Source organism: Bos taurus, chromosome 1 (assembly GCF_002263795.3).
Source record: "Bos taurus isolate L1 Dominette 01449 registration number 42190680 breed Hereford chromosome 1, ARS-UCD2.0, whole genome shotgun sequence".
In the NCBI taxonomy this organism is placed as follows: Eukaryota; Metazoa; Chordata; class Mammalia; order Artiodactyla; family Bovidae; genus Bos; species Bos taurus.
Window position 1 is genome coordinate 145,533,924 of NC_037328.1, and position 18,832 is coordinate 145,552,755.

Genomic DNA, 18,832 nt, shown 5'->3' on the forward strand with positions numbered 1-18,832 from the left:
AAGTGAATGCTGCACTTGGCTGGGCCCAGAGCACCCGGACACCTCTGAGTCTTCAAGTGTGTTGCCAGCTTTTAAATGTATTTCTGTTATAACAATTGCTAACGGATGCAAAACAACTTTCACGTATAAAGGTGTTATGAGTCTCCACACATGAGGATGACCAGGAACAAGCGGGGCTGAGCGGGATCTCGGGCATGCTGAGCTCATCGAGTGACGTGACATTTTTCCCTTGCTTTTTGGTAGATGGACAGTGTCCTTGCCCACGGGGAAGCAGGCGGGCTGGCAGGACAGGCGTCCCCAGGCCGGGAGGAGGAGCCACTCGCAGGTACTCTCATCTACCCCCGCTGGTGACCTGCTCGCCCGGCCCCCCTGTTCCAGCCAGTGACGCCTGTGACCCCCGCCTCCCCCCGGCCTGCTCTGCCACCTGTGCCCTGCCTGCGCCCAACCTCAGTGCCTGTCGGTTGACCCACCTCAGCCCGGATCTGACCTTCCCCTGCCATCCCAACGCCGGGCCTGGTCCTCACTTCTGGTTGACCCTTTGCTTGACCACTTCTCTCCAAGTTCTTAACTCTCAGTTGTTCCATGACTCCCAGTAACCTGGCTTGGCCACCGGGCATGTGGAGAGGCCCCTGTTGGGGTGGGCTCCCACCTGCTGGTGCTCACAGCCTCTCAGATGTGCTTTTTATGTGTTCATTTCCTTCAACAGGGTGGTTTGTAGAGAACTGAGAAGGAACGTTGGTTCCTGCAGCGATGCGGTTGGGCTGCGTGCTGCTGCCCCTCCTGAGCCACACAGAATGGCCACTCTGTCATTGGCCTAGGAGCAGAGTGAAGGAGATGAGATGCTTCAGAATCAGAACTGATTTCAGGAACAATTTTAAGTGAGGCTGGGAGGGTAGGGCTGCTGTCCCGGAGCCTGCAGAGTCGCTGGGCAGACAGCTCAGGTCTGCTGTCTGCACCCGGTCTGGCTCTGGGAGGGGTTGCATCCATCAGCAGACACACTGATGGGCTCTGTCCCCAGAAACAGCGTCAGAGGTAGATGCAGCCTAAGCAGTCCGGAGGTGACGCGCTCCGTGGGTAGGGAAGGGGAGGGCAAGGGACAACAAGTGTGCGTGCTCCCCAGCAGGGGCCGCCAGGGACCCACAGGAGTGTCAGAGTTGCCTCACTGAGGTGACTAAGTAAGGGTGAGGGGGCAAGTCATGGATGGGGAAGGCAGAGGGAACAGCCAATGTGAAGGTTGTAGGCGAGGAGGCTGGAGAGCAGCTGGAGGCCTGTGTAGCCACAGCGGTGGGAGGGTGGGACACTGGGGCCAGATAGCAGCTTCCACTAGGGGTGGGGTCCCACGTAAACCTTTTAGAGCCGAGCAGACTCCAGCCTTCCTGTGGGTGGGGAAGGAGAACTGGGCTTCACCCAGGTGGTCTGGACAGACAAGGTGGAAAGCGGGTGCACATGGAGGAGAAGAGAGGGGAAGAGCCGGGCAGGAGAACAGGGGCTTTGATGAACAGCGGGGAGAGGGGGAGTGAGGGGGAGCCCAGGGGAGTGTTGTCGATGAGCGAAAACAGGACTGGTTCTGTGAGGGCGGCAGGTGGGCTGAGGGGCCACGCAGTCATGAAGCAGCCATGGACGTGCTGCACAGCAGGTCTGTCCCAGGAAGCTGAGGGGGTACCAGGAGCTGAGAAGATGAGGAAATCCTGTGAGATGCGTGTGGTCCTCATGAACTGCCAGTGGTCGCCCACTGGTGACACACAGGACAGGACGCCCTCGTGTGGGCCAGCTTACGGTTGAACTTCTTCCGGCCTCTGGCCATGGTGCAGGGACGTTCTGGGGGCCTTTCTGGGCCAGGGGAGGGCAGGGTTGGGGCCCTAGGCTCCGTGCCATCTGTGGTATGAGAAGAAGCGGCAACCTGGGGAGAGGCGTGGCACTGTGGGGCTCTGGGCTGTGGCTCTCGCCAGGCGGGAGGAGGAAGCAAGTGAGGACAGAAGGAGCCCAGCGCAGGCGCAGAGCCCATGTGGCTGCTCCACAGGTGGGCCAGGAAGGGGCCTTCCTGAAGGGAGGGCTGGGACAGCAAAGGTGGGCGGTGACCGTGGTTGACTTTCTCTTCAAGTTGGTGGCAGTTGTAAATTGATCTCCATCAAAGTAGAATATAACTTAGAAATATTTAAAAAATACAACCGCCTTTTCCAGTTAGAGAACAGTACTTGGTTTCTATGGTAACTGCCAACCATTTAACTAGGGCAAGTGTTATGTGGTGACATGGGGTAATTAAAGACAACGGGGAAATTGCAGGGTAAGACTTACATAAATACAGAGTGGCTGCGTGGTTAGCTTCTGCTGCTGAAGTGAGGCTGTGGCCGTTTCTGGCTGGCTGTCTGCTCCAGAGCCTGCCCTTGGGCTGGGCGGTCACCTTGGGGCAGGGCCCCTCTCTGTTCAGCCTGTTGCGTGTGAGTCCCACTCTCCTCCCTGCTCTGCCCTGGGACCTCAGGCAGGTTGTCCCCAGGCCCACTTAACCTGTGCCTCTGTGAGGCCTTCCCCAGGTCAGGCTAGAGGCAGACGGAGGCCGTACATTGGCTCCAGGCTTTGGCCGTTGACATTAACTTATCAACCAGAACTTAAGAAGGGTGTTTCTGGGCTTTTTTTCTTTTATCAACTGGCTAGGAAACAACCCCTAAATAGGGTAAAAAGAAAAATCAGAGCACAAATCCATCTCTCACAGATTGGAACAGGATGGTCAGAACACTCACCTACTGTCCCCCCTGCCAGGATCCTCCAAAGACAGAGAGTTTAAGACTACAGAGTCCATGCTGCCCCAGAAACAGGGGCCACTGAGTCAGAAGCTCAGACTTCAGGTTAATTACCAAGAGACAGAAGCAAATAACATTTGTGAATGAAAACATCACAGGAGATGTGTGGCGAGCCTACTGCAGGTAAGTATTTGAATTCGGACACTTGCAGAACCAGTATCCATGCAGGCGAGTCATGTTTCTCAAAAGCAGACTGTGGGCAGAGCCGAAAACTGTCACACCCTTGAGAACCACAGAGCAGGGGAGAGAAGTACCAAGTGCAATGAAAGAGCATGTTCCAGGGAAGACCTAATGGCATGAGGAGAAGAGCATTCATAAAAGCAACAGCTCCTTCAAAAGAGACAGGCAAAGATTTTGGAAAGAAAAGTTATGAAAATGAAAAAATCTTGATGGTTTAAATTGCAGAACAGACAGAAATGAAGAAGGAATTAGTGATTGGACAAATGAACCAAGGATGGTTCCAGAATGCAGGCCTAAAGCACCCAGAGCTGTCCCAGATGCAGGTTTCAAGGACTGAGAGGTGGAGAGTGTAAGAGAAGAGGGGGAGCCCATGGGGAGTTTGAGAAGCTCGCATGGTTGTCAGGAGCATTCTGAAAAGGAGAGAGTGGAGAAGACTGAGAGAGGGTGACGAACGTGTCTCGGAAGACGCCTGACGGGCACAGAGCATGTCAGGGATGAAATGTTGGGCGAGATGGGGTGGGCGGAGAAACCATAAGGGCTGGGAGGCAGTGGGATGGAAGTTTAGGATAGGACCAAAGAGAAACCCCAAAGTGGTCAGCAAAAGGAGCAAAGCTCTCGCTATCAATTGACGTAAAATTCTCTATACCACACGAGTATTTTAGAGTTAATTGGATCAATATCTTCAAAGTACTTGGGGAGAAAAGATTCCAAACCTGGAATTTGAGACACTGCCGTAATCCAGATTGAAGGGCAAAGGAAGGGTGCTGTCAGACAGTCAAGGACTCAGAGGTTTCCAGCCTCACCCCCAAGACTGACAAAAATGAGGGAGACAGCCATCCATAGAGAGGGTGGCACTTGGTCCCACTGACAATGGCGGGAAGGAATCCTGGGCAGTATGCAGCTACTCTGAATAATCACTGATGCCTGTTGGTTTGCAAATTAAAGTGATAGTTGAAAAATCTTGGTAGCTTCCAGTGTTTATTGTCCCTGGTTGTTCAGCAGTTACTTGTGATTCGGTGTTCTCCTAAGAAGTGAACTCATGTCTTTCTACTCCACCATCTTGTCTCCATCAGTTCAGTTCAGTTCAGTTGCTCAGTTGTGTCTGACTCTTTGCGACCCCATGAATCGCAGCACACCAGGCCTCCCTGTCCATCATCAACTCCCGGAGTTCACTCAGACTCACGTCCATCGAGTCAGTGATGCCATCCAGCCATCTCACCCTCTGTCGTCCCCTTCTCCTCCTGCCCCCAATCCCTCCCAGCATCAGAGTCTTTTCCAATGAGTCAACTCTTCTCATGAAGTGGCCAAAGTACTGGAGTTTCAGCTTTAGCATCATTCCTTCCAAAGAAATCCCAGGGCTGATCTCCTTCAGAATGGACTGGTTGGATCTCCTTGCAGTCCAAGGGACTCTCAAGAGTCTTTTCCAACACCACAGTTCAAAAGCATCAATTCTTTGGCGCTCAGCCTTCTTCACAGTCCAGCTCTCACACCCATACATGACCACAGGAAAAACCATAGCCTTGACTAGCCGGACCTTTGTTGGCAAAGTAATGTCTCTGCTTTTGAATATGCTATCTAGGTTGGTCATAACTTTCCTTCCAAGGAGTAAGTGTCTTTTAATTTCATGGCTGCAGTCACCATCTGCAGTGATTTTGGAGCCCCCCAAAATAGAGTCTGACACTGTTTCCACTGTTTCCCCATCTATTTCCCATGAAATGATGGGACCGGATGCCATGATCTTTGTTTTCTGAATGTTGAGCTTTAAGCCAACTTTTTCACTCTCCACTTTCACTTTCCTCAAGAGGCTTTTCAGTTCCTCTTCACTTTCTGCCATAAGGGTGGTGTCATCTGCATATCTGAGGTTATTGATATTTCTCCCGGAAATCTTGATTCCAGCCTGTGTTTCCTCCAGCCCAGCGTTTCTCATGATGTACTCTGCATAGAAGTTAAATAAACAGGGTGACAATATACAGCCTTAACGTACTCCTTTTCCTATTTGGAACCAGTCTGTTGTTCCATGTCCAGTTCTAACTGTAGCTTCCTGACCTGCATACAAATTTCTCAAGAGGCAGATCAGGTGGTCTGGTATTCCCATCTCTTGAAGAATTTTCCACAGTTTATTGTGATCCACACAGTCAAAGGCTTTGGCATAGTCAATAAAGATCTTCACAGAAATAGATATTTTTCTGGAACTCTCTTGCTTTTTCCATGATCCAGCAGATGTTGGCAATTTGATCTCTGGTTCCTCTGCCTTTTCTAAAACTAGCTTGAACATCAGGAAGTTCACGGTTCATGTATTGCTGAAGCCTGGCTTGGAGAATTTTGAACATTACTTTACTAGTGTGTGAGATGAGTGCAATTGTGCGGTAGTTTGAGCATTCTTTGGCATTGCCTTTCTTTGGGATTGGAATGAAAATTGACCTTTTCCAGTCCTGTGGCCACTGCTGAGTTTTCCAAATTTGTTGGCGTATTGAGTGCAGCACTTTCACAGCATCATCTTTCAGGATTTGGAATAGCTCAACTGGAATTCCATCACCTCCACTAGCTTTGTTCGTAGTGATGCTTTCTAAGGCCCACTTGACTTCACATTCCAGGATGTCTGGCTCTAGGTCAGTGATCACACCATCGTGATTATCTGGGTTGTGAAGATCTTTTTTGTACAGTTCTTCTGTGTATTCTTGCCACCTCTTCTTAATATCTTCTGCTTCTGTTAGGTCCATTCCATTTCTGTCCTTTATCGAGCCCATCTTTGCATGAAATGTTCCCTTGGAATCTCTAATTTTCTTGAAGAGATCTCTAGGCTTTCCCATTGTGTTGTTTTCCTCTATTTCTTTGCATTGATCTCTGAAGAAGGCTTTCTTATCTCTTCTTGCTATTCTTTGGAACTCTGCATTCAGATGCTTGTATCTTTCCTTTTCTCCTTTGCTTTTTGCTTCTCTTCTTTTCACAGCTATTTGTAAGGCCTCCCCAGACAGCCATTTTGCTTTTTTGCATTTATTTTCCATGGGGATGGTCTTGATCCCTGTCTCCTGTACAATGTCACGAACCTCATTCCATAGTTCATCAGGCACTCTATCTATCAGATCTAGGCCCTTAAATCTATTTCTCACTTCCACTGTATAATCATAAGGGATTTGACTTAGGTCATACCTGAATGGTCTAGTGGTTTTCCCTACTTTCTTCAATTTCAGTCTGAATTTGGCAATAAAGAGTTCATGATCTGAGCCACAGTCAGCTCCTGGTCTTGTTTTTGCTTGTCTCCATACTACAAGCCAAAAAAAATCTTACATATATGTATTTATATAATGATAGCTCCATTGGTAAAGAATCTACCTGCAGTGCAGGATACCCCAGTTTGATTCCTGGGTCGGGAAGATCCGCTGGAGAAGGGATAGGGTACCCACCCCAGTATTCTTGGGCTTCCCTTGTGGCTCAGCTGGTAAAGAATCTGCCTGCAATGTGGAAGACCTGGGTTCGATCCCTGAGTTGGGAAGATCCCCTGAAGAAGGGAAAGGCTACCAACTGCAGTATTCTGGCCTGGAGAATTCCATGGACTGCATAGTCCATGGGGTTGCAAAGAGTCGGACACGACTAAGTGACTTTCACTTTCCACTTTCTATGGTGATGAGAAGAAGAGTGAAGGTTTCTTAGACTTCGATTCTTCTTCTGGGGGAATGTAGATACTGCTCAAGCCTATAGTGTATGAATGTGCTTTTGAACAAACTAACAGTCTACCAGGAGCCACCAGGCATAGGCACAGATGGTGCAACTTCAGTTCTTGTAGAGGAAAAACTCTGGAACAACCAAAAGGTAGAGAAAAAGGAGCAAATTAGAAATCAAAGTGTTAAAGCCAGACATCTTGTAGGCATTAGTTCAAGTATATGTGAAATTTCTCTGTTAAAAAGCAAAACTCAGATTGTCTTTAAAATGACACCGAAACAGAAAATGTATTGGGAGGCTACTAAGCAAATGCTAATCACTGGAAAGCAGCCCAAGCAACATTATTTTCAAGAAAAAGATGAAAAGCATTAAATGGGACAAAGATACATCATTTTGATAAGTTGTAATCCCCTAAGAAGATATGATATTCATGAACTTTTATGTACATAATTACATAGATGTAAATTTTATGAAGGAAGAGCCTCTAAGAATGGGAAATGGACAAATCTAGTACCATAATGGGAAACTTTAATTGAAAAATTGAAAAGACAAAAAGTGCATATGGTCACGATGAACCTGAATAGCATTCCTGACAAAGTCTGTCCCAGACACAAAACATACTTTCCTTCTTTCCTCCCTCCCTCTCCTGCTTCCTTCCCTCCCTCCTTTCTTCCAATTTTTCAAACACACCAAGACCATTCACAAATATATTCACCATGTATTTTATTTTAAAGAATATCATATTTTTCAACAGCAGAAATCATTAAGTACAATAAAAATGGAAATTAACCACAAAATGACAACCAAAAGCAGCCCAGACTCTGTTATTTGGAGTCTGGAGATTTGAGGATGCTTTTAAATAAAAGCATAAACTGTATAAAAAGTAAGGAAAATGAGATAATACTGAACATCAAAACATGAAGGATGCTGTCAAAGCAATTCTTAGGAGAAAATTTTAGAAAACCAGAGATATTTAAATAAAACAATCCCATGACTCTACATGTTAGAGAAAGAATTAAAAAATAATTCAGGACAAATTAATAAAGTTAAAGGTAGAGGTGAACACAGCAGAATGTGAAAACATGGTGCTGAGTGTAATAAATGCTGGTAAAGAAATATGAAACACTTAAAACAGCAACTCTGGTCCAGGGGTTGGGGGGAAGACAAAACTTTAAAACTTGGGGGACCAGGGAGTAGATATAAGATGTGGAGGCTCTTAAAACTTTCAGTCAACATGTATGCACTGCTATATTTAAAATGGAAAACCAACAAGGTCCTTGTGCATACAGCACAGGGAACTCTGCTGAGTGTTATGTGGCAGCCTGGATGGGAGGGGAGCTCTGAGGAGGCTGGACACCTGTGTGTGCACGGATGAGCCCTGTGCTGGGCACCTGCGACTGTCACAACATCGGTAGACTCCAGTACAGAAAAACACATCAATAAAACTTCAAAAAATGTTAAGGCAGCAAAGAACACCTCTGAGATGTTTACAACTTTATGCAACAGAATTGGAAAGTCTACATGAGATGGATACTTTTCTAGAAAAATGTAAATCAAGAAATTGGCCACATATGATGTAGAAAGTCTGGGTAACTATGGGAATGACTGAAACGGCGCTCAGTCTGCACTCAAGTGTGGCTGGGCATCCTGCTCCTTGGCATGTCCTCACATATCCGAGAGGAAACACAGTCCTTATTCGGTATGCAAACTGTTTTAGAGAATGGAAAAAGTCAGGTTTCCCTAACCATTTTATGAGATCAGCCATACTATAATGCAAAAATCATGTGAGTAATCCTAAAATAATCAATAGATAACTCTGCCTTCTGAGACAGGTATGCAAGCCCTAAAAAAATGTTAGCGGATCAAATCCAGCAGTGCATTTTGCTTTAGGTACATCTTTAATTTAACAGGAGTCCTGGCTTGGCGAAGTGCCTGGTCCCCTGCCCTTGTCCTCTCTGCCCTGCTCCTGTCTGTCTGGCTTTCTTGGCTTGCCTTCTCTGTGTATCATTCTTCTTGAATTCCTCTCATTGCTTTGTTTTTGACTTTTAAAAAAATGTTCTCTTTCTTCTGTTTTCCTCTGCTGTATTTATTAAATTGCATGTCTTCTGATTTCATCTGGATTTTTGAAACATTTTTTTCTTTTATTCCCAATTCTTTCCTGAGTTCTATGACATAATTTTTGAGTTTTTCTAATTCTGGTTTATGTTTTTTTCATTGCTTGCATCATTATCATAATGTCTCTTAATCAACTTAAAGATATTAGATTATAGTTTTTCTGTTTTGGTCAGCATGGCTTTATGGTTTGTGTTTATTGTCAGTAGGAATGTTATTTTTCTTATTTTGAAAAGAAAATCTTTGTATGGTACCTGACAGCACATGAAATTTGTTTTCCTGAATTTTTAAGAAAATACTGTTTAGGATAGCTTTGGTAATTTCATGGCTCTAGAATGCCCTCTTCTGTTCATTTTAAGAAGGTGAAGTATGAGAACCTGAGGTCACAGTGTGTCTGCTGAGGGCTGGGGGCTGGGTAAAGACCTTGTGTTGCTGTTAAGTGCTCTGGTTCTCATAACTGCACTTGGTATACCCAGACATAGAAAATACGCTCTAGAGTATTTGGAGTCAAGGCAGGTGCTGTCTGTAGTCACTATCGTGGTCTGTGCGCAGGTTGGGAAAGAATCTCCAGAGACAGAGCGGTACAGAAGGGAGTGAGTTTATTAAGAACAGAGAGCAGAGATAATGTGGGCGCTGCAGCACAGGGCCAGACTCCTGAAAGACCAGGCAGAGCCACCCCTGCTGTGGGCCAGCAGCCAATTTTTATAGCCTCAAAACAAAGAAACTTCCTGCCAGAAGAGTGGCATTAGGGTGCTATAGGGTGGGTGTTTTACCTAATAAAGAGTTGGGGGATGGCCAGTTGAGGGAAGGGAGGCTCATGGCAATGGTTGCTATGGGGCTCTGTCAGTTCCAGAGATGACCTTGGTACAGGGCTCCACACCTGTGACCTTGGTATACAGCTCCACAGTCACTCTCAGCCGGTGTGCATGATGGGGAATGAACTGGTGTGTGACAGGCGAGCCAGCCTGACCATGAGCAATGGGAGACAGTTACAGGACACACAGAAGTGCATTGTAATGATCACACAACTTTAATGCAGGTTCAGCATTACAACTCAATAAGAAGTTGTCAAATAAGCAAGTAAAATGAATTCTTCAGCGGAAAACACAGAGGTCCTTCTCTTCCAAATGGGTCTCCTGGGAGGTGGCAGATGGAATCCTGGGTGAGCCAAGGGGTTGCTGAGCTCTGGGCTGCTGCCAGAGCCACTGTTCCAGCTTCTCAACACTTCCCTCTAACTGAAATTTTAATTAAAAGCAATGCCTCAGAATATAAAATCTACTAAGAAGAGGACAAGCACCCTCTTGAAGTGACCTGGGGTTTCGGGACCCAGGAGGCCCAGAGGGAGGCTGGTGAGAGCATCTCCCACCATCCCTGGGTCCCTGGTCACCAAGCGCACTGGACCAGACTCTGCACTTCTCCGAAAACTCAGGAGGTGCCTGGAGAGTCTCTGAACTCAGGGAGGGGGGAGTGCATGGGGGGTTTTGGGGCCACTTCCCCCACCTTGTGGCGGTGAAGAGCAGGATGCAGAAGCCACCCGCAGGCTCTGAACCCTGCAGACCACATGAGCCCGTGTGAAGCGGAGAACGTGGCCGAGAAGGTTGCAGTCCAGTTCGGGGAAGGGGAGGCGGCAGCTCGCCAGACGCAGTGGCGCCTACTCTGTGCTCAGGAGGCACGTCCACAGGCTCTGTGATGACCCTCTGCGCCAGCCTCACAGCCAGTCCTGGCTGCCCCTGACCCTTGCGCTCTGCTCTGTGGCCCTCCCCCTGCCCCGCCCCCCTGGGTGTCTGGGTGGGATCACAGATGACCTCCCAGCTACGCCCCCGTGTGCCCCTCTCCAAGGCTCCCGGCTGGCTGCTCGTGGTCACGTGGTCACTCTGTCTCCCTCTGTGGAAGCACACCTCTTCCACGCAGCTGGTGGCTAGGGACTCTTGCAGGCGCATCCCACTGTGGGCTTCTGGCTCCTCCGATGCCCTGGGCTGGCGTTTTCTGCTGGGGGCTTCTGGGCTGGGGGTTCTCCTGGCGTCAGGACAGCTGCGGCTGTGTGGCCCTAGCTGGTGTCTGGCTTGTGCAGCAAGAGGTAAAGCGGCCCGGCAGGGAGACACAGTTGCGTGAGTCACACCCACACCATCATGCCCTGAGGTCCAGCAGAGTTCAGCACAATCATGTTACAGAAACTAGTCACGTCTGTAACCATGGTGCACGCCCCTCCCGCATCTCTTTGTGACACTGACTGAGCTAGTCCGTTGTCCTGTGGTGCCCACTGTCCATCCAGAGAGCCTGGGGCCACTTGTGGCCTCTGGGCAGCAGCGGGAAGGGCGCCCAGAGGCAGCTAAAGCTGAGCTGGGCCTGGGAGACAGCACTGTCCGCCTCCCTCCTCCATCTCCTTTTGGAGGAGATGTTCAGCGGGAGGCCTAGCTCTTGGCCCCTCTACCCCTCCCTGCACCCGCAGGCTTCTAGCCCCACGCACACGGCGGTAGTCAGTCCCGCCGTGTCCCCCCAGAGCACAGACCTCCTGTCTTCCCAGCTCCAGCCCCAGCAGATACTTGGCTCTGGTGCTGTCTGGACCTGGTCGCTCTCAGAAGGAATACAGTCAGTGCCTGCGCTTCTCTCTCTGCTTTGTCTCTTGTCTCCACTCTCACTGTAGAATTATCCTGGCAAAATAGGCTTTAAGTCCCTCATTTGTAGAGCACTTTGCAATTACAGAATACTTTTCCACATCGCTGAAGGGTGGGTATTTTCTTTTTCATATTTATAACATGGAGCTGAGTCGAGAGCAGTGGAGTTGTGGGCATTAGCCTGGGGTTGAGATGTGGGTCCCCTCAGAGCAAGCCCCCAGGGGCTGTGTCACAGGCCAGGAGTCACAGGCCCCAGAGAGTGTCCCCTGGGGTCAGAGGAGCTGCTGACTGGTGGAGGTACAGCTGCACAGGCTCCGAGTCCTGCTGCAGCGCCGCCTCGCTGCTTGGGGCTCTCTACCCCACCCCCACCACCACCCTGGTGGGCTGCCTGGACCTCCCTCCAGCACTTCCTGCGGCGGAACCTACCAGAAGTCAGCGCAGGACGAGGTGTGGTGGGCTTTTCACCCTGGCCTAGCAGCCGTGCTGACCTTCGCCCCTTGAGAGTGGGTGGGACTCGGGCCGTGGTCCCGGGACTATGTCACGATGTCTGGCAAAGGGGTTTGGTGGATGCTGGTCAGGTTCCTGGTCAGCTGACTATGAGTGACTCAGAGGTGGTGCCCTGACCCGACCTCAGGAGCCCTTCAGTCGGGATGTAAAGTGCGAGGTGGAAAAAGCCAGCGATGGAGGTGAGGGGAGTCCAGCCAGGAGACCAGGAGGCGCGGGCGGCTGTTGGGAGCCACACAGCCTAGAAGCTCCTGGCACCCTCTAGAGCTGCACACCGTGGAGGCTGTGCATCGTGCTAAAATAAGTTGAAACTCTTATTTTGGGGCACTGTGGCTGAGTGGGGAAGGGGTGCCCTTGAAGCCGAGGGTAAGGCCTGCCCAGTGAGCATCCCAGCTGGGCACTCGGTCCTCAGCAGCCCCCACGTGCTGCTGGACTAAGAAGCATCAGGCGTGGTTGCCACCTGCCAGGAGCACACAGCGGGGAAGAACCACCCGTTAACCAGCTAACCTCCCATTCTCGACCAGAGATGGAGCGAGACGTGGTTAGTCGAGGCTCCCAAACTAGGAAACTTCCGACATCCTTGCTCCTGCAGGGACAGGCTGTGCCAAAGTGGAGTCAGTTCTTGCAGCAGATGGAACCCTGGGGTGACCTCTCACTGCCCTCGCCCGTTTCACGCCACCCCTACCCCCACCCCAGGGCCTTTGCACAAGCCTGCCTGCTGGGTGCTCTGCTCCCTGATTGGCTCCCTCGCTTGTTTCAGGTCCTTATTCCAAAGTCACCTTGGTGGGCCTTCCCTGCCCCTTGGTGAGGCCACCCACAACCTGTCCTGAGCACTGTCCTGACTGCTCTCCCTGCTCAGCACCCTGTTGGGCCTGCTTTTGTCTTGCATGTCCTCTATCTCATCCACTCAAGCGCAGCCTCCCTGAGGTGGGTGTTTGTTCTATGCAGCACTGCTTCTCAGGCACCCCAAATGGCACTGAGGTCAGGGCTGGGGGAGCGGGTGTCAACTCAGGTGAGACGCCCAGTGACCAGAGACTCTGTTCTCTGAAAGGAGTGAAGAACTGTGGCTTCTCGGGGTTTCCCTGCCGTCTCCCTGAGCCCTCTGCCCCTGGCAGAGGTGCGCGTGTGGACCGGCCTCTCTGCTCATACCCAGGCCTATGGTCAGGACTGAGGAATGCTGCTTACTGTCAGATGGACGCTTGGGGAGGCCCTGTGACCAGAGTTAGAGCAGGTCGGCCTATGATTCTAGAAGGGTGGGTGGGAGACGGTTCCCGTTTTGAGGGGCCCCCCACCTCCCCCACAATCTACCATTCATTCAAGGCTGCCATCGTAGTGGGCGTGGGTGCGAACCGGAAGCCGGCGGGCTGGGGGAGAGGCCGACTTGTCCCCCACCCTCCACCCCCATCTGTTTTTGCAAATCCTCCGTTTTCTTTGAAGAACTAGGCTTTGGCCAATGGAGCTCTGCTGCCCTCTAGTGGCTAGTGTTGCTGCATCCGGTCACGTGCGTGCTCAGACGCTCAGTGTGTGGGACTCTGTGACCTCATGGTGGCCTCCAGGCCCCACTGTCTATGGGATTCTCCAGGCAAGAATACTGGAGTGGGCTGCCATTTACTTCTCCAGGATCCAGTCACGTCCTTTCCTCTGCAGGGCCTCCCGTGTGCAGGGGAGACTGGGGCTCCTACAGTACCCCCGTGGAAAGCGATTTTCCCACCCAGTGGAGTTCAGGGGGCTTTGGCCTCTGTGATGAGGCCCGTGGAGGTGCCTCGGGACCGACTGCAGGGCGGGGCTGAGCGTCTGCCAGCGCGGATGCCCACGGAGGTGTGGGGCTGCCTGTCCTCCTTCCACCTGTAGCCTCCCCGCCTGCCAGTGGCAGCCATCCCCTCCGTGGTTTAGGTCTCAGGCCCCTCCAAGGAGGGCGTGAGCCCTGATGCCACAGGCGGCAGGGCAGGGAGTGGCCCTGGAGGGGATGCCAGTGTCCAGGACTGCCCTGACCTCTGTTCTCCAGAGCTCCTTAGCCCCCTGGGGCTGCTCAGGAGTGAAGGACCAACACCCACCCCCTGACCCTAGGGTTGGGGGAACCTGTGGGGCTTCCAGCAGAGGGAAGGTGGGAGATTAGGAGGGGAGGCCAGCCTGTGCTCAGGTTCAGGGGTCTGGCCCACCCTGTGACCTTGGACTTACCGTCCAGGGAACTTGGGCTGATCAGCAGCGATGGAGCTTCAGGCCACAGAAGGGTGGGGCAGAGGGCTGCCTGTGACTCAAAGGGCTGTGCCTTCAGCAGGGCGGTGGGAGGTGAGGCCACCTCACAGAAGGGTTGGAGATCACACTCTACCTCAGCCCCTAGCCTGCACCTCCCAGAGAAATCCACTAGAGATGTGGACCTGACGCCAGACCCCTGTTGCAGAAAGACTGTCCTGAGTGGGCAGTGCCCAGGGATGGGCAGGAGCAGAGGCCCTGCCTGTGCCTCTCATGCCGCCTGTAGGTCTTTAGGCCAAGGTCAGGTCTTAGACCCAGTGAGGTCCGGTGGAGAAGGTGTGTGAGGGCTCCTCACCCAGGTGGCACGAACCTGGAGGAGGGCTTTCAGCTGGGAGGCAGGCAGATGACCTTTGCTGAGGGTGGTGGCCAGTCTTCCCCATCTCCAGTGGGCTTGAGGACCAAATGCCTGAAGCCAGGCAGGGGCTCCCCACACCAGGCTGGCCCCCAGCTGAGCTTGCCCGGGGTGGGGTGGGGGGCAGTATTCATGAGCATTTGGGCGCTCCTCTCCTGGCAGGGGAGCATGCAGGGGCCAACCCCACTAGCACAGCCCCATCCAGCCATGGAGCTCTCTCTGCAGCCTGCAGGCCTCGCTGTGGGAGCTGGGGTCCCCGACCAGCGCCTGGTGCGGGGGGCGGGGGTGGGGGGTTGCTGTGTGTGGCCAGTAGTATCATAAGGAAAGCTGGTGTCCTCGGCCCACATTGCTGGGGCTGGAAGTTTGCACTCACTGAATTACCTGTCTGGCAAGTCACAATGTGTGGTGTTGATGTTTCTCAAAGAAATGAGTTTAAAATATCCTAATTAACCTCAGTGGCCAAACTGTGGGAGGATTGGTGAAATGTGAGGGGTTCCTCTGATGCCGTTAGAAGGGTTTTAGAGAAGAAAATTTAAGAGCATGGGAAAATATTCAGCATGTAAAGTGCTTTGGGTCCGGCTGCTTTCTCAAAAGGCCATGTCCTGTGAGGGTGGGGGCCCCTGGCCGGGCCAGGCTTCCACGACAGGGTGCCTCAGCCCCTGCCCATCTCGCTGGCTGCAGACACGGGTCCGGCATCTCTGGTTGTCACAGAACTGGCACACACCTTAGTCACACGCTTCCAGTGTCTGATTTATATCTAAGAGTCCTCTACATGTTCTTTCTGAAGTATATTATGCAAATGTTTTGCCCTTATGTTTTGTTGACAGTAGCTTTTCAAAAAAAGGCTTTAGAACGATTTTAGCTTTACAGAAATGTTAAAAAGAGAGCACAGAAGAATACTAAATATAGAAGAAACAATCTGATAAACAGCATTCCAGTAGAAGAAGAAGAGAATACTGTACCACATCTGGGCTTGACCACCGACCCCCTAGCTGGACACCTCCTGATTTCAGATCTTGACCCCTGGACACCTGCATTTAGTAACTATTTCTCTTTTAGTAACTTTACTTTTTTGTTTCAGAAATAATCGTGTTTGAAAGAATACACATAAGCAAGGAGAATATCTAATCACTGAACAGAAATAAATACTGTTGATAATTTGGTACACTATCTCCCAGTGTTTTGTACACATACTTTAAAATTTTTTATCAAAAGTGAAATGATATCATCCTCTTCCCACTACTCGTAACCATCTTGTTTCATAACATTATTTTCATTAGTGTCCTGTGTCATTAAATAATTACCTACTCAAAAAACAAAAAGAGACCACACAGAGACGTCCCTGATGCTAACACCTCTGACGTGTGGTCACCGCTATTGATGCGTCATCACCGGCTACAGTCTGTTCCGTTTTCAGAATTCCTCAGTTTTCCCCAGTGGCCTTTTTCTGTCCCAGAGTACACTGTCGTGTCTCTTTAGGCTTTTCTGGGCTGTGATAGACTTAGACTTTCCTCGTTTTGATGACCTTGGCAGTTTTGAGGAGAGTGGGTCAGGGAATTTTTAGAACGTCCCTCCGCTGGGACTCGTCTGATGTTTTCCTCATGACTGGATGGGCATTGTAGGTTGTTGGGAGGAAGGCCAGAAGCACAGGGCCCCTCTCACCACATCCTGTCCAGGGGTCCGGGGCGCGTGCCGTCTGGTGACCTATACCATGAACGCCGACCTCGGTCACCTGGCGCAGGTGTACCTGTCAGTCTGTCCACTGTGATGTCACTCTCTGTCCCCCTGCCCTCGCTGTCCTCTGTGGTGGGAAATTGCCATGTGCAGCCCACGCCCCAAGGGTGGAGTAAGGAGAGTTTAACTCTTAAAGTTCTGCTAAGAGTCTATGATGGTGTGGTGTGTAAGGTCAGACCACCCTGGTCTTCTACTTTTATACTAACTGTGCCACTCATGGTTATACCATGCCTCTGTTCCCCAAGAGTCCTGGGGTCATGGTGCTTCTTGTATCTGATGTGCCCATCCTCTGACGGGGTCCATTGAGCTCACCACTTGGCTGAGCCAGGAGCACGGAATCTCAGTGAGTGTCTTAAAATTGGCTCTTTGGTCTTTGTGGTGACCTTTGACCCCATTCTGCAAGATTCTTTCAGGTCCAGCTGGCTTTGGGTTTGGGTTGAGATTGTGGTGGGTTTCCACGGAGGAAAGTGTGGCCGTTATCTCCAGACACCCAGCCTGCCTCCAAGAGGCTCCTCTGCCTTCCTCCACTGCATCCAGGGGCTTGGGCCCCCTCTTGCCATCTGTAGACCTCCCTGAAGAAGTTCTGCCTGCCTGCCTGCCTGCCTGCGGCCTAGGCTGGGTGTGGTCAGAGTCCTGCGAGGCCTGGGGGTGGGAGTCTGGCTGCTCGGTGGGAGTGGGCTGGAAGCATCGTCTAAACCCACCGCTGGCGGGTGTCCAGACCTCTTGGCACGGGTTTTCTCAAAGGAGTCCATAGTATTTTTGTTCTTGGATAAATGCAAACACATAAGAGGTTTTCTTTATTTGTTTCTTTGAAGCTCAACAGCTGTATAACTTTTAGCATCTCAACTTTGAATCCTCTCCAAACCCCGACGACAGACCTCTGTCCCCCACATCCAGCACAGGAAGGGGCTGGTAAGAGGAGTATGGGGTCCGAGGCAGAGCAGATGTCCTTTGTAGCTCCTGTCAATGATGTGTCTTTGAGGTGAAGCTCTACTCAGGCTGAGGCAGCTAGTCGACCCTCCAGCCTCAGGGGCACTGGGCCCAGGAGTGGATGGCGTGCAAGTAAATGCATGGTCAGGTCCTATCTAAGTATACTGCTTCATCCTACGTTTTTCCTCAGTGAGACTGCTGCTTGCAGATTGAAATTTCTTTTCCACAAAAAAGGACCACTTTTGTGGCAACCCACGGCCTGGGAGCTCTGTGACCTGAGTCCTGGGAGGAGGTGGTGGGAGGTCTGGTCCCCGTGAGCAGCCAAGGCTCACTGGTCAACCCTCTCGGCACGTGATTTCTCCCTAGTCTCATTGTAGGAAGTTAGGCTGCGATGGTGCGCACACGTGGCAGGCAGCTGGGTGTACACACACCTGCATGCACATGTGTGTGCTTGAGCAGACCAGAGCAGGTCAGCATGCAGCGTGTGCTCCAGCATCTCTGGTGACATCTGTCCACGTCAGTGAGCAGTGGAGATGGGTCAGGCACAACTGAGCTGCAACAACTGTTGTTTAGCAGCTGCACAGTTCTGAGTTTGCTGCTGCCTGGAAAGCTGTGCCTGCCCCCCGGCCTGGCGCCCATTTCTGCACTATTGCCATGCTCCCTGGGCTCAGCCAACTTCCTAGTGTGAATGCCCCTTGACTTGTCATGTGTTTTGTGCTTAATTTCTGGCATCTTAATGCCTATTGTTGGAAAGTTTGGTCTAGTTTTGTCATTGTATTTGGGGACAGCATTCACCGAGCCCCTCATGCCGCCTTCCAGAAGCCCACCCCACTCCTTATCTCTCTAGAACACTTTAGACAGTTCTAAGGATCATTGCAGGCTTCTTGAGTGGCTCAGCGGTAAAGGATCTGCCTGCAGTGCAAAAGATGCTGGAGATGCCACAAGTTCGATCCCTGGGTCAGGAAGATCCCCTGGAGCAGGACATGGCAACCCGTTCCAGTATTCTTGCCTGGAGAATCCCACAGACAGAGGAGCCTGGCGGGTACAGTTCATAGGGTCACACAGAGTCGGACATGACTGAAGCGACTGAGCACACATGCACGCACACATGCAGGGTCGGACACAACTGAACACACACGCACACAAGGATCACGGAACTGCATTGAAAATGAGTTTGCAGAGTGTGGGCTGCTTAAAATGTTCTGATTGTTGCTGCATGTTTTGAATCTTGTTTCTTTGTTCTTATATGGGCTTCCTATCCTCTAAGAGGGCGGGAGGCCACCGAGCCAAATCCCATCAGAAAGAATGGCCTCTGAGGCTCATCCAGCCTCTTAACTCCTTCGTGGAGGCAGAGGGTCGCCCAGCGTCTCGGCCACATGCCCTCTGATGATTCCAAGTCAGGGTTGCTGACTCCCTGAGGAAGTGGGGGAAAATGCTGCTTGCAGAGCCCTCAGTCCCGGCTTGGGCTTCAAGGCCTGGGCAGGGCAAGGAGACCCCGCACGGGCATCCAGGGCAGGGACATATCCTGGGAAGACCCCAGCGTCCGGCCACAACTGGGCCCCTGCCTCGTGCTCACATGTCCACCTTCTCTGCTCTGTCTGCCACGTCTGCCGGAGCACAGGTCCCTGTGTGTGCAGCAGGTGCCCCGGGGAAATGGAGCAGGACCTTTTAACAGAGAGTGTGTGACAAAGGGA

General features: G+C 51.3%; 1 protein-coding gene across 19 annotated transcripts in view; it reads left to right on the top strand.

Moving 5' to 3' along the window:
• The window catches only part of PCBP3 (poly(rC) binding protein 3), a 229,399-nt gene that overhangs the window by 138,092 nt on the left and 72,475 nt on the right, over positions 1-18,832 (top strand). For 13 of the 19 annotated variants that reach the window (NM_001428302.1, XM_010801704.4, XM_010801705.4 and 10 more), the window contains one exon: positions 244-325. The exons of the other annotated variants lie outside the window; for them this stretch is intronic. The gene's annotated coding sequence lies outside the window, so the exon portion shown is untranslated. The remainder of the gene's footprint in view (positions 1-243; positions 326-18,832) is intronic. 19 annotated transcript variants of the gene reach the window in all.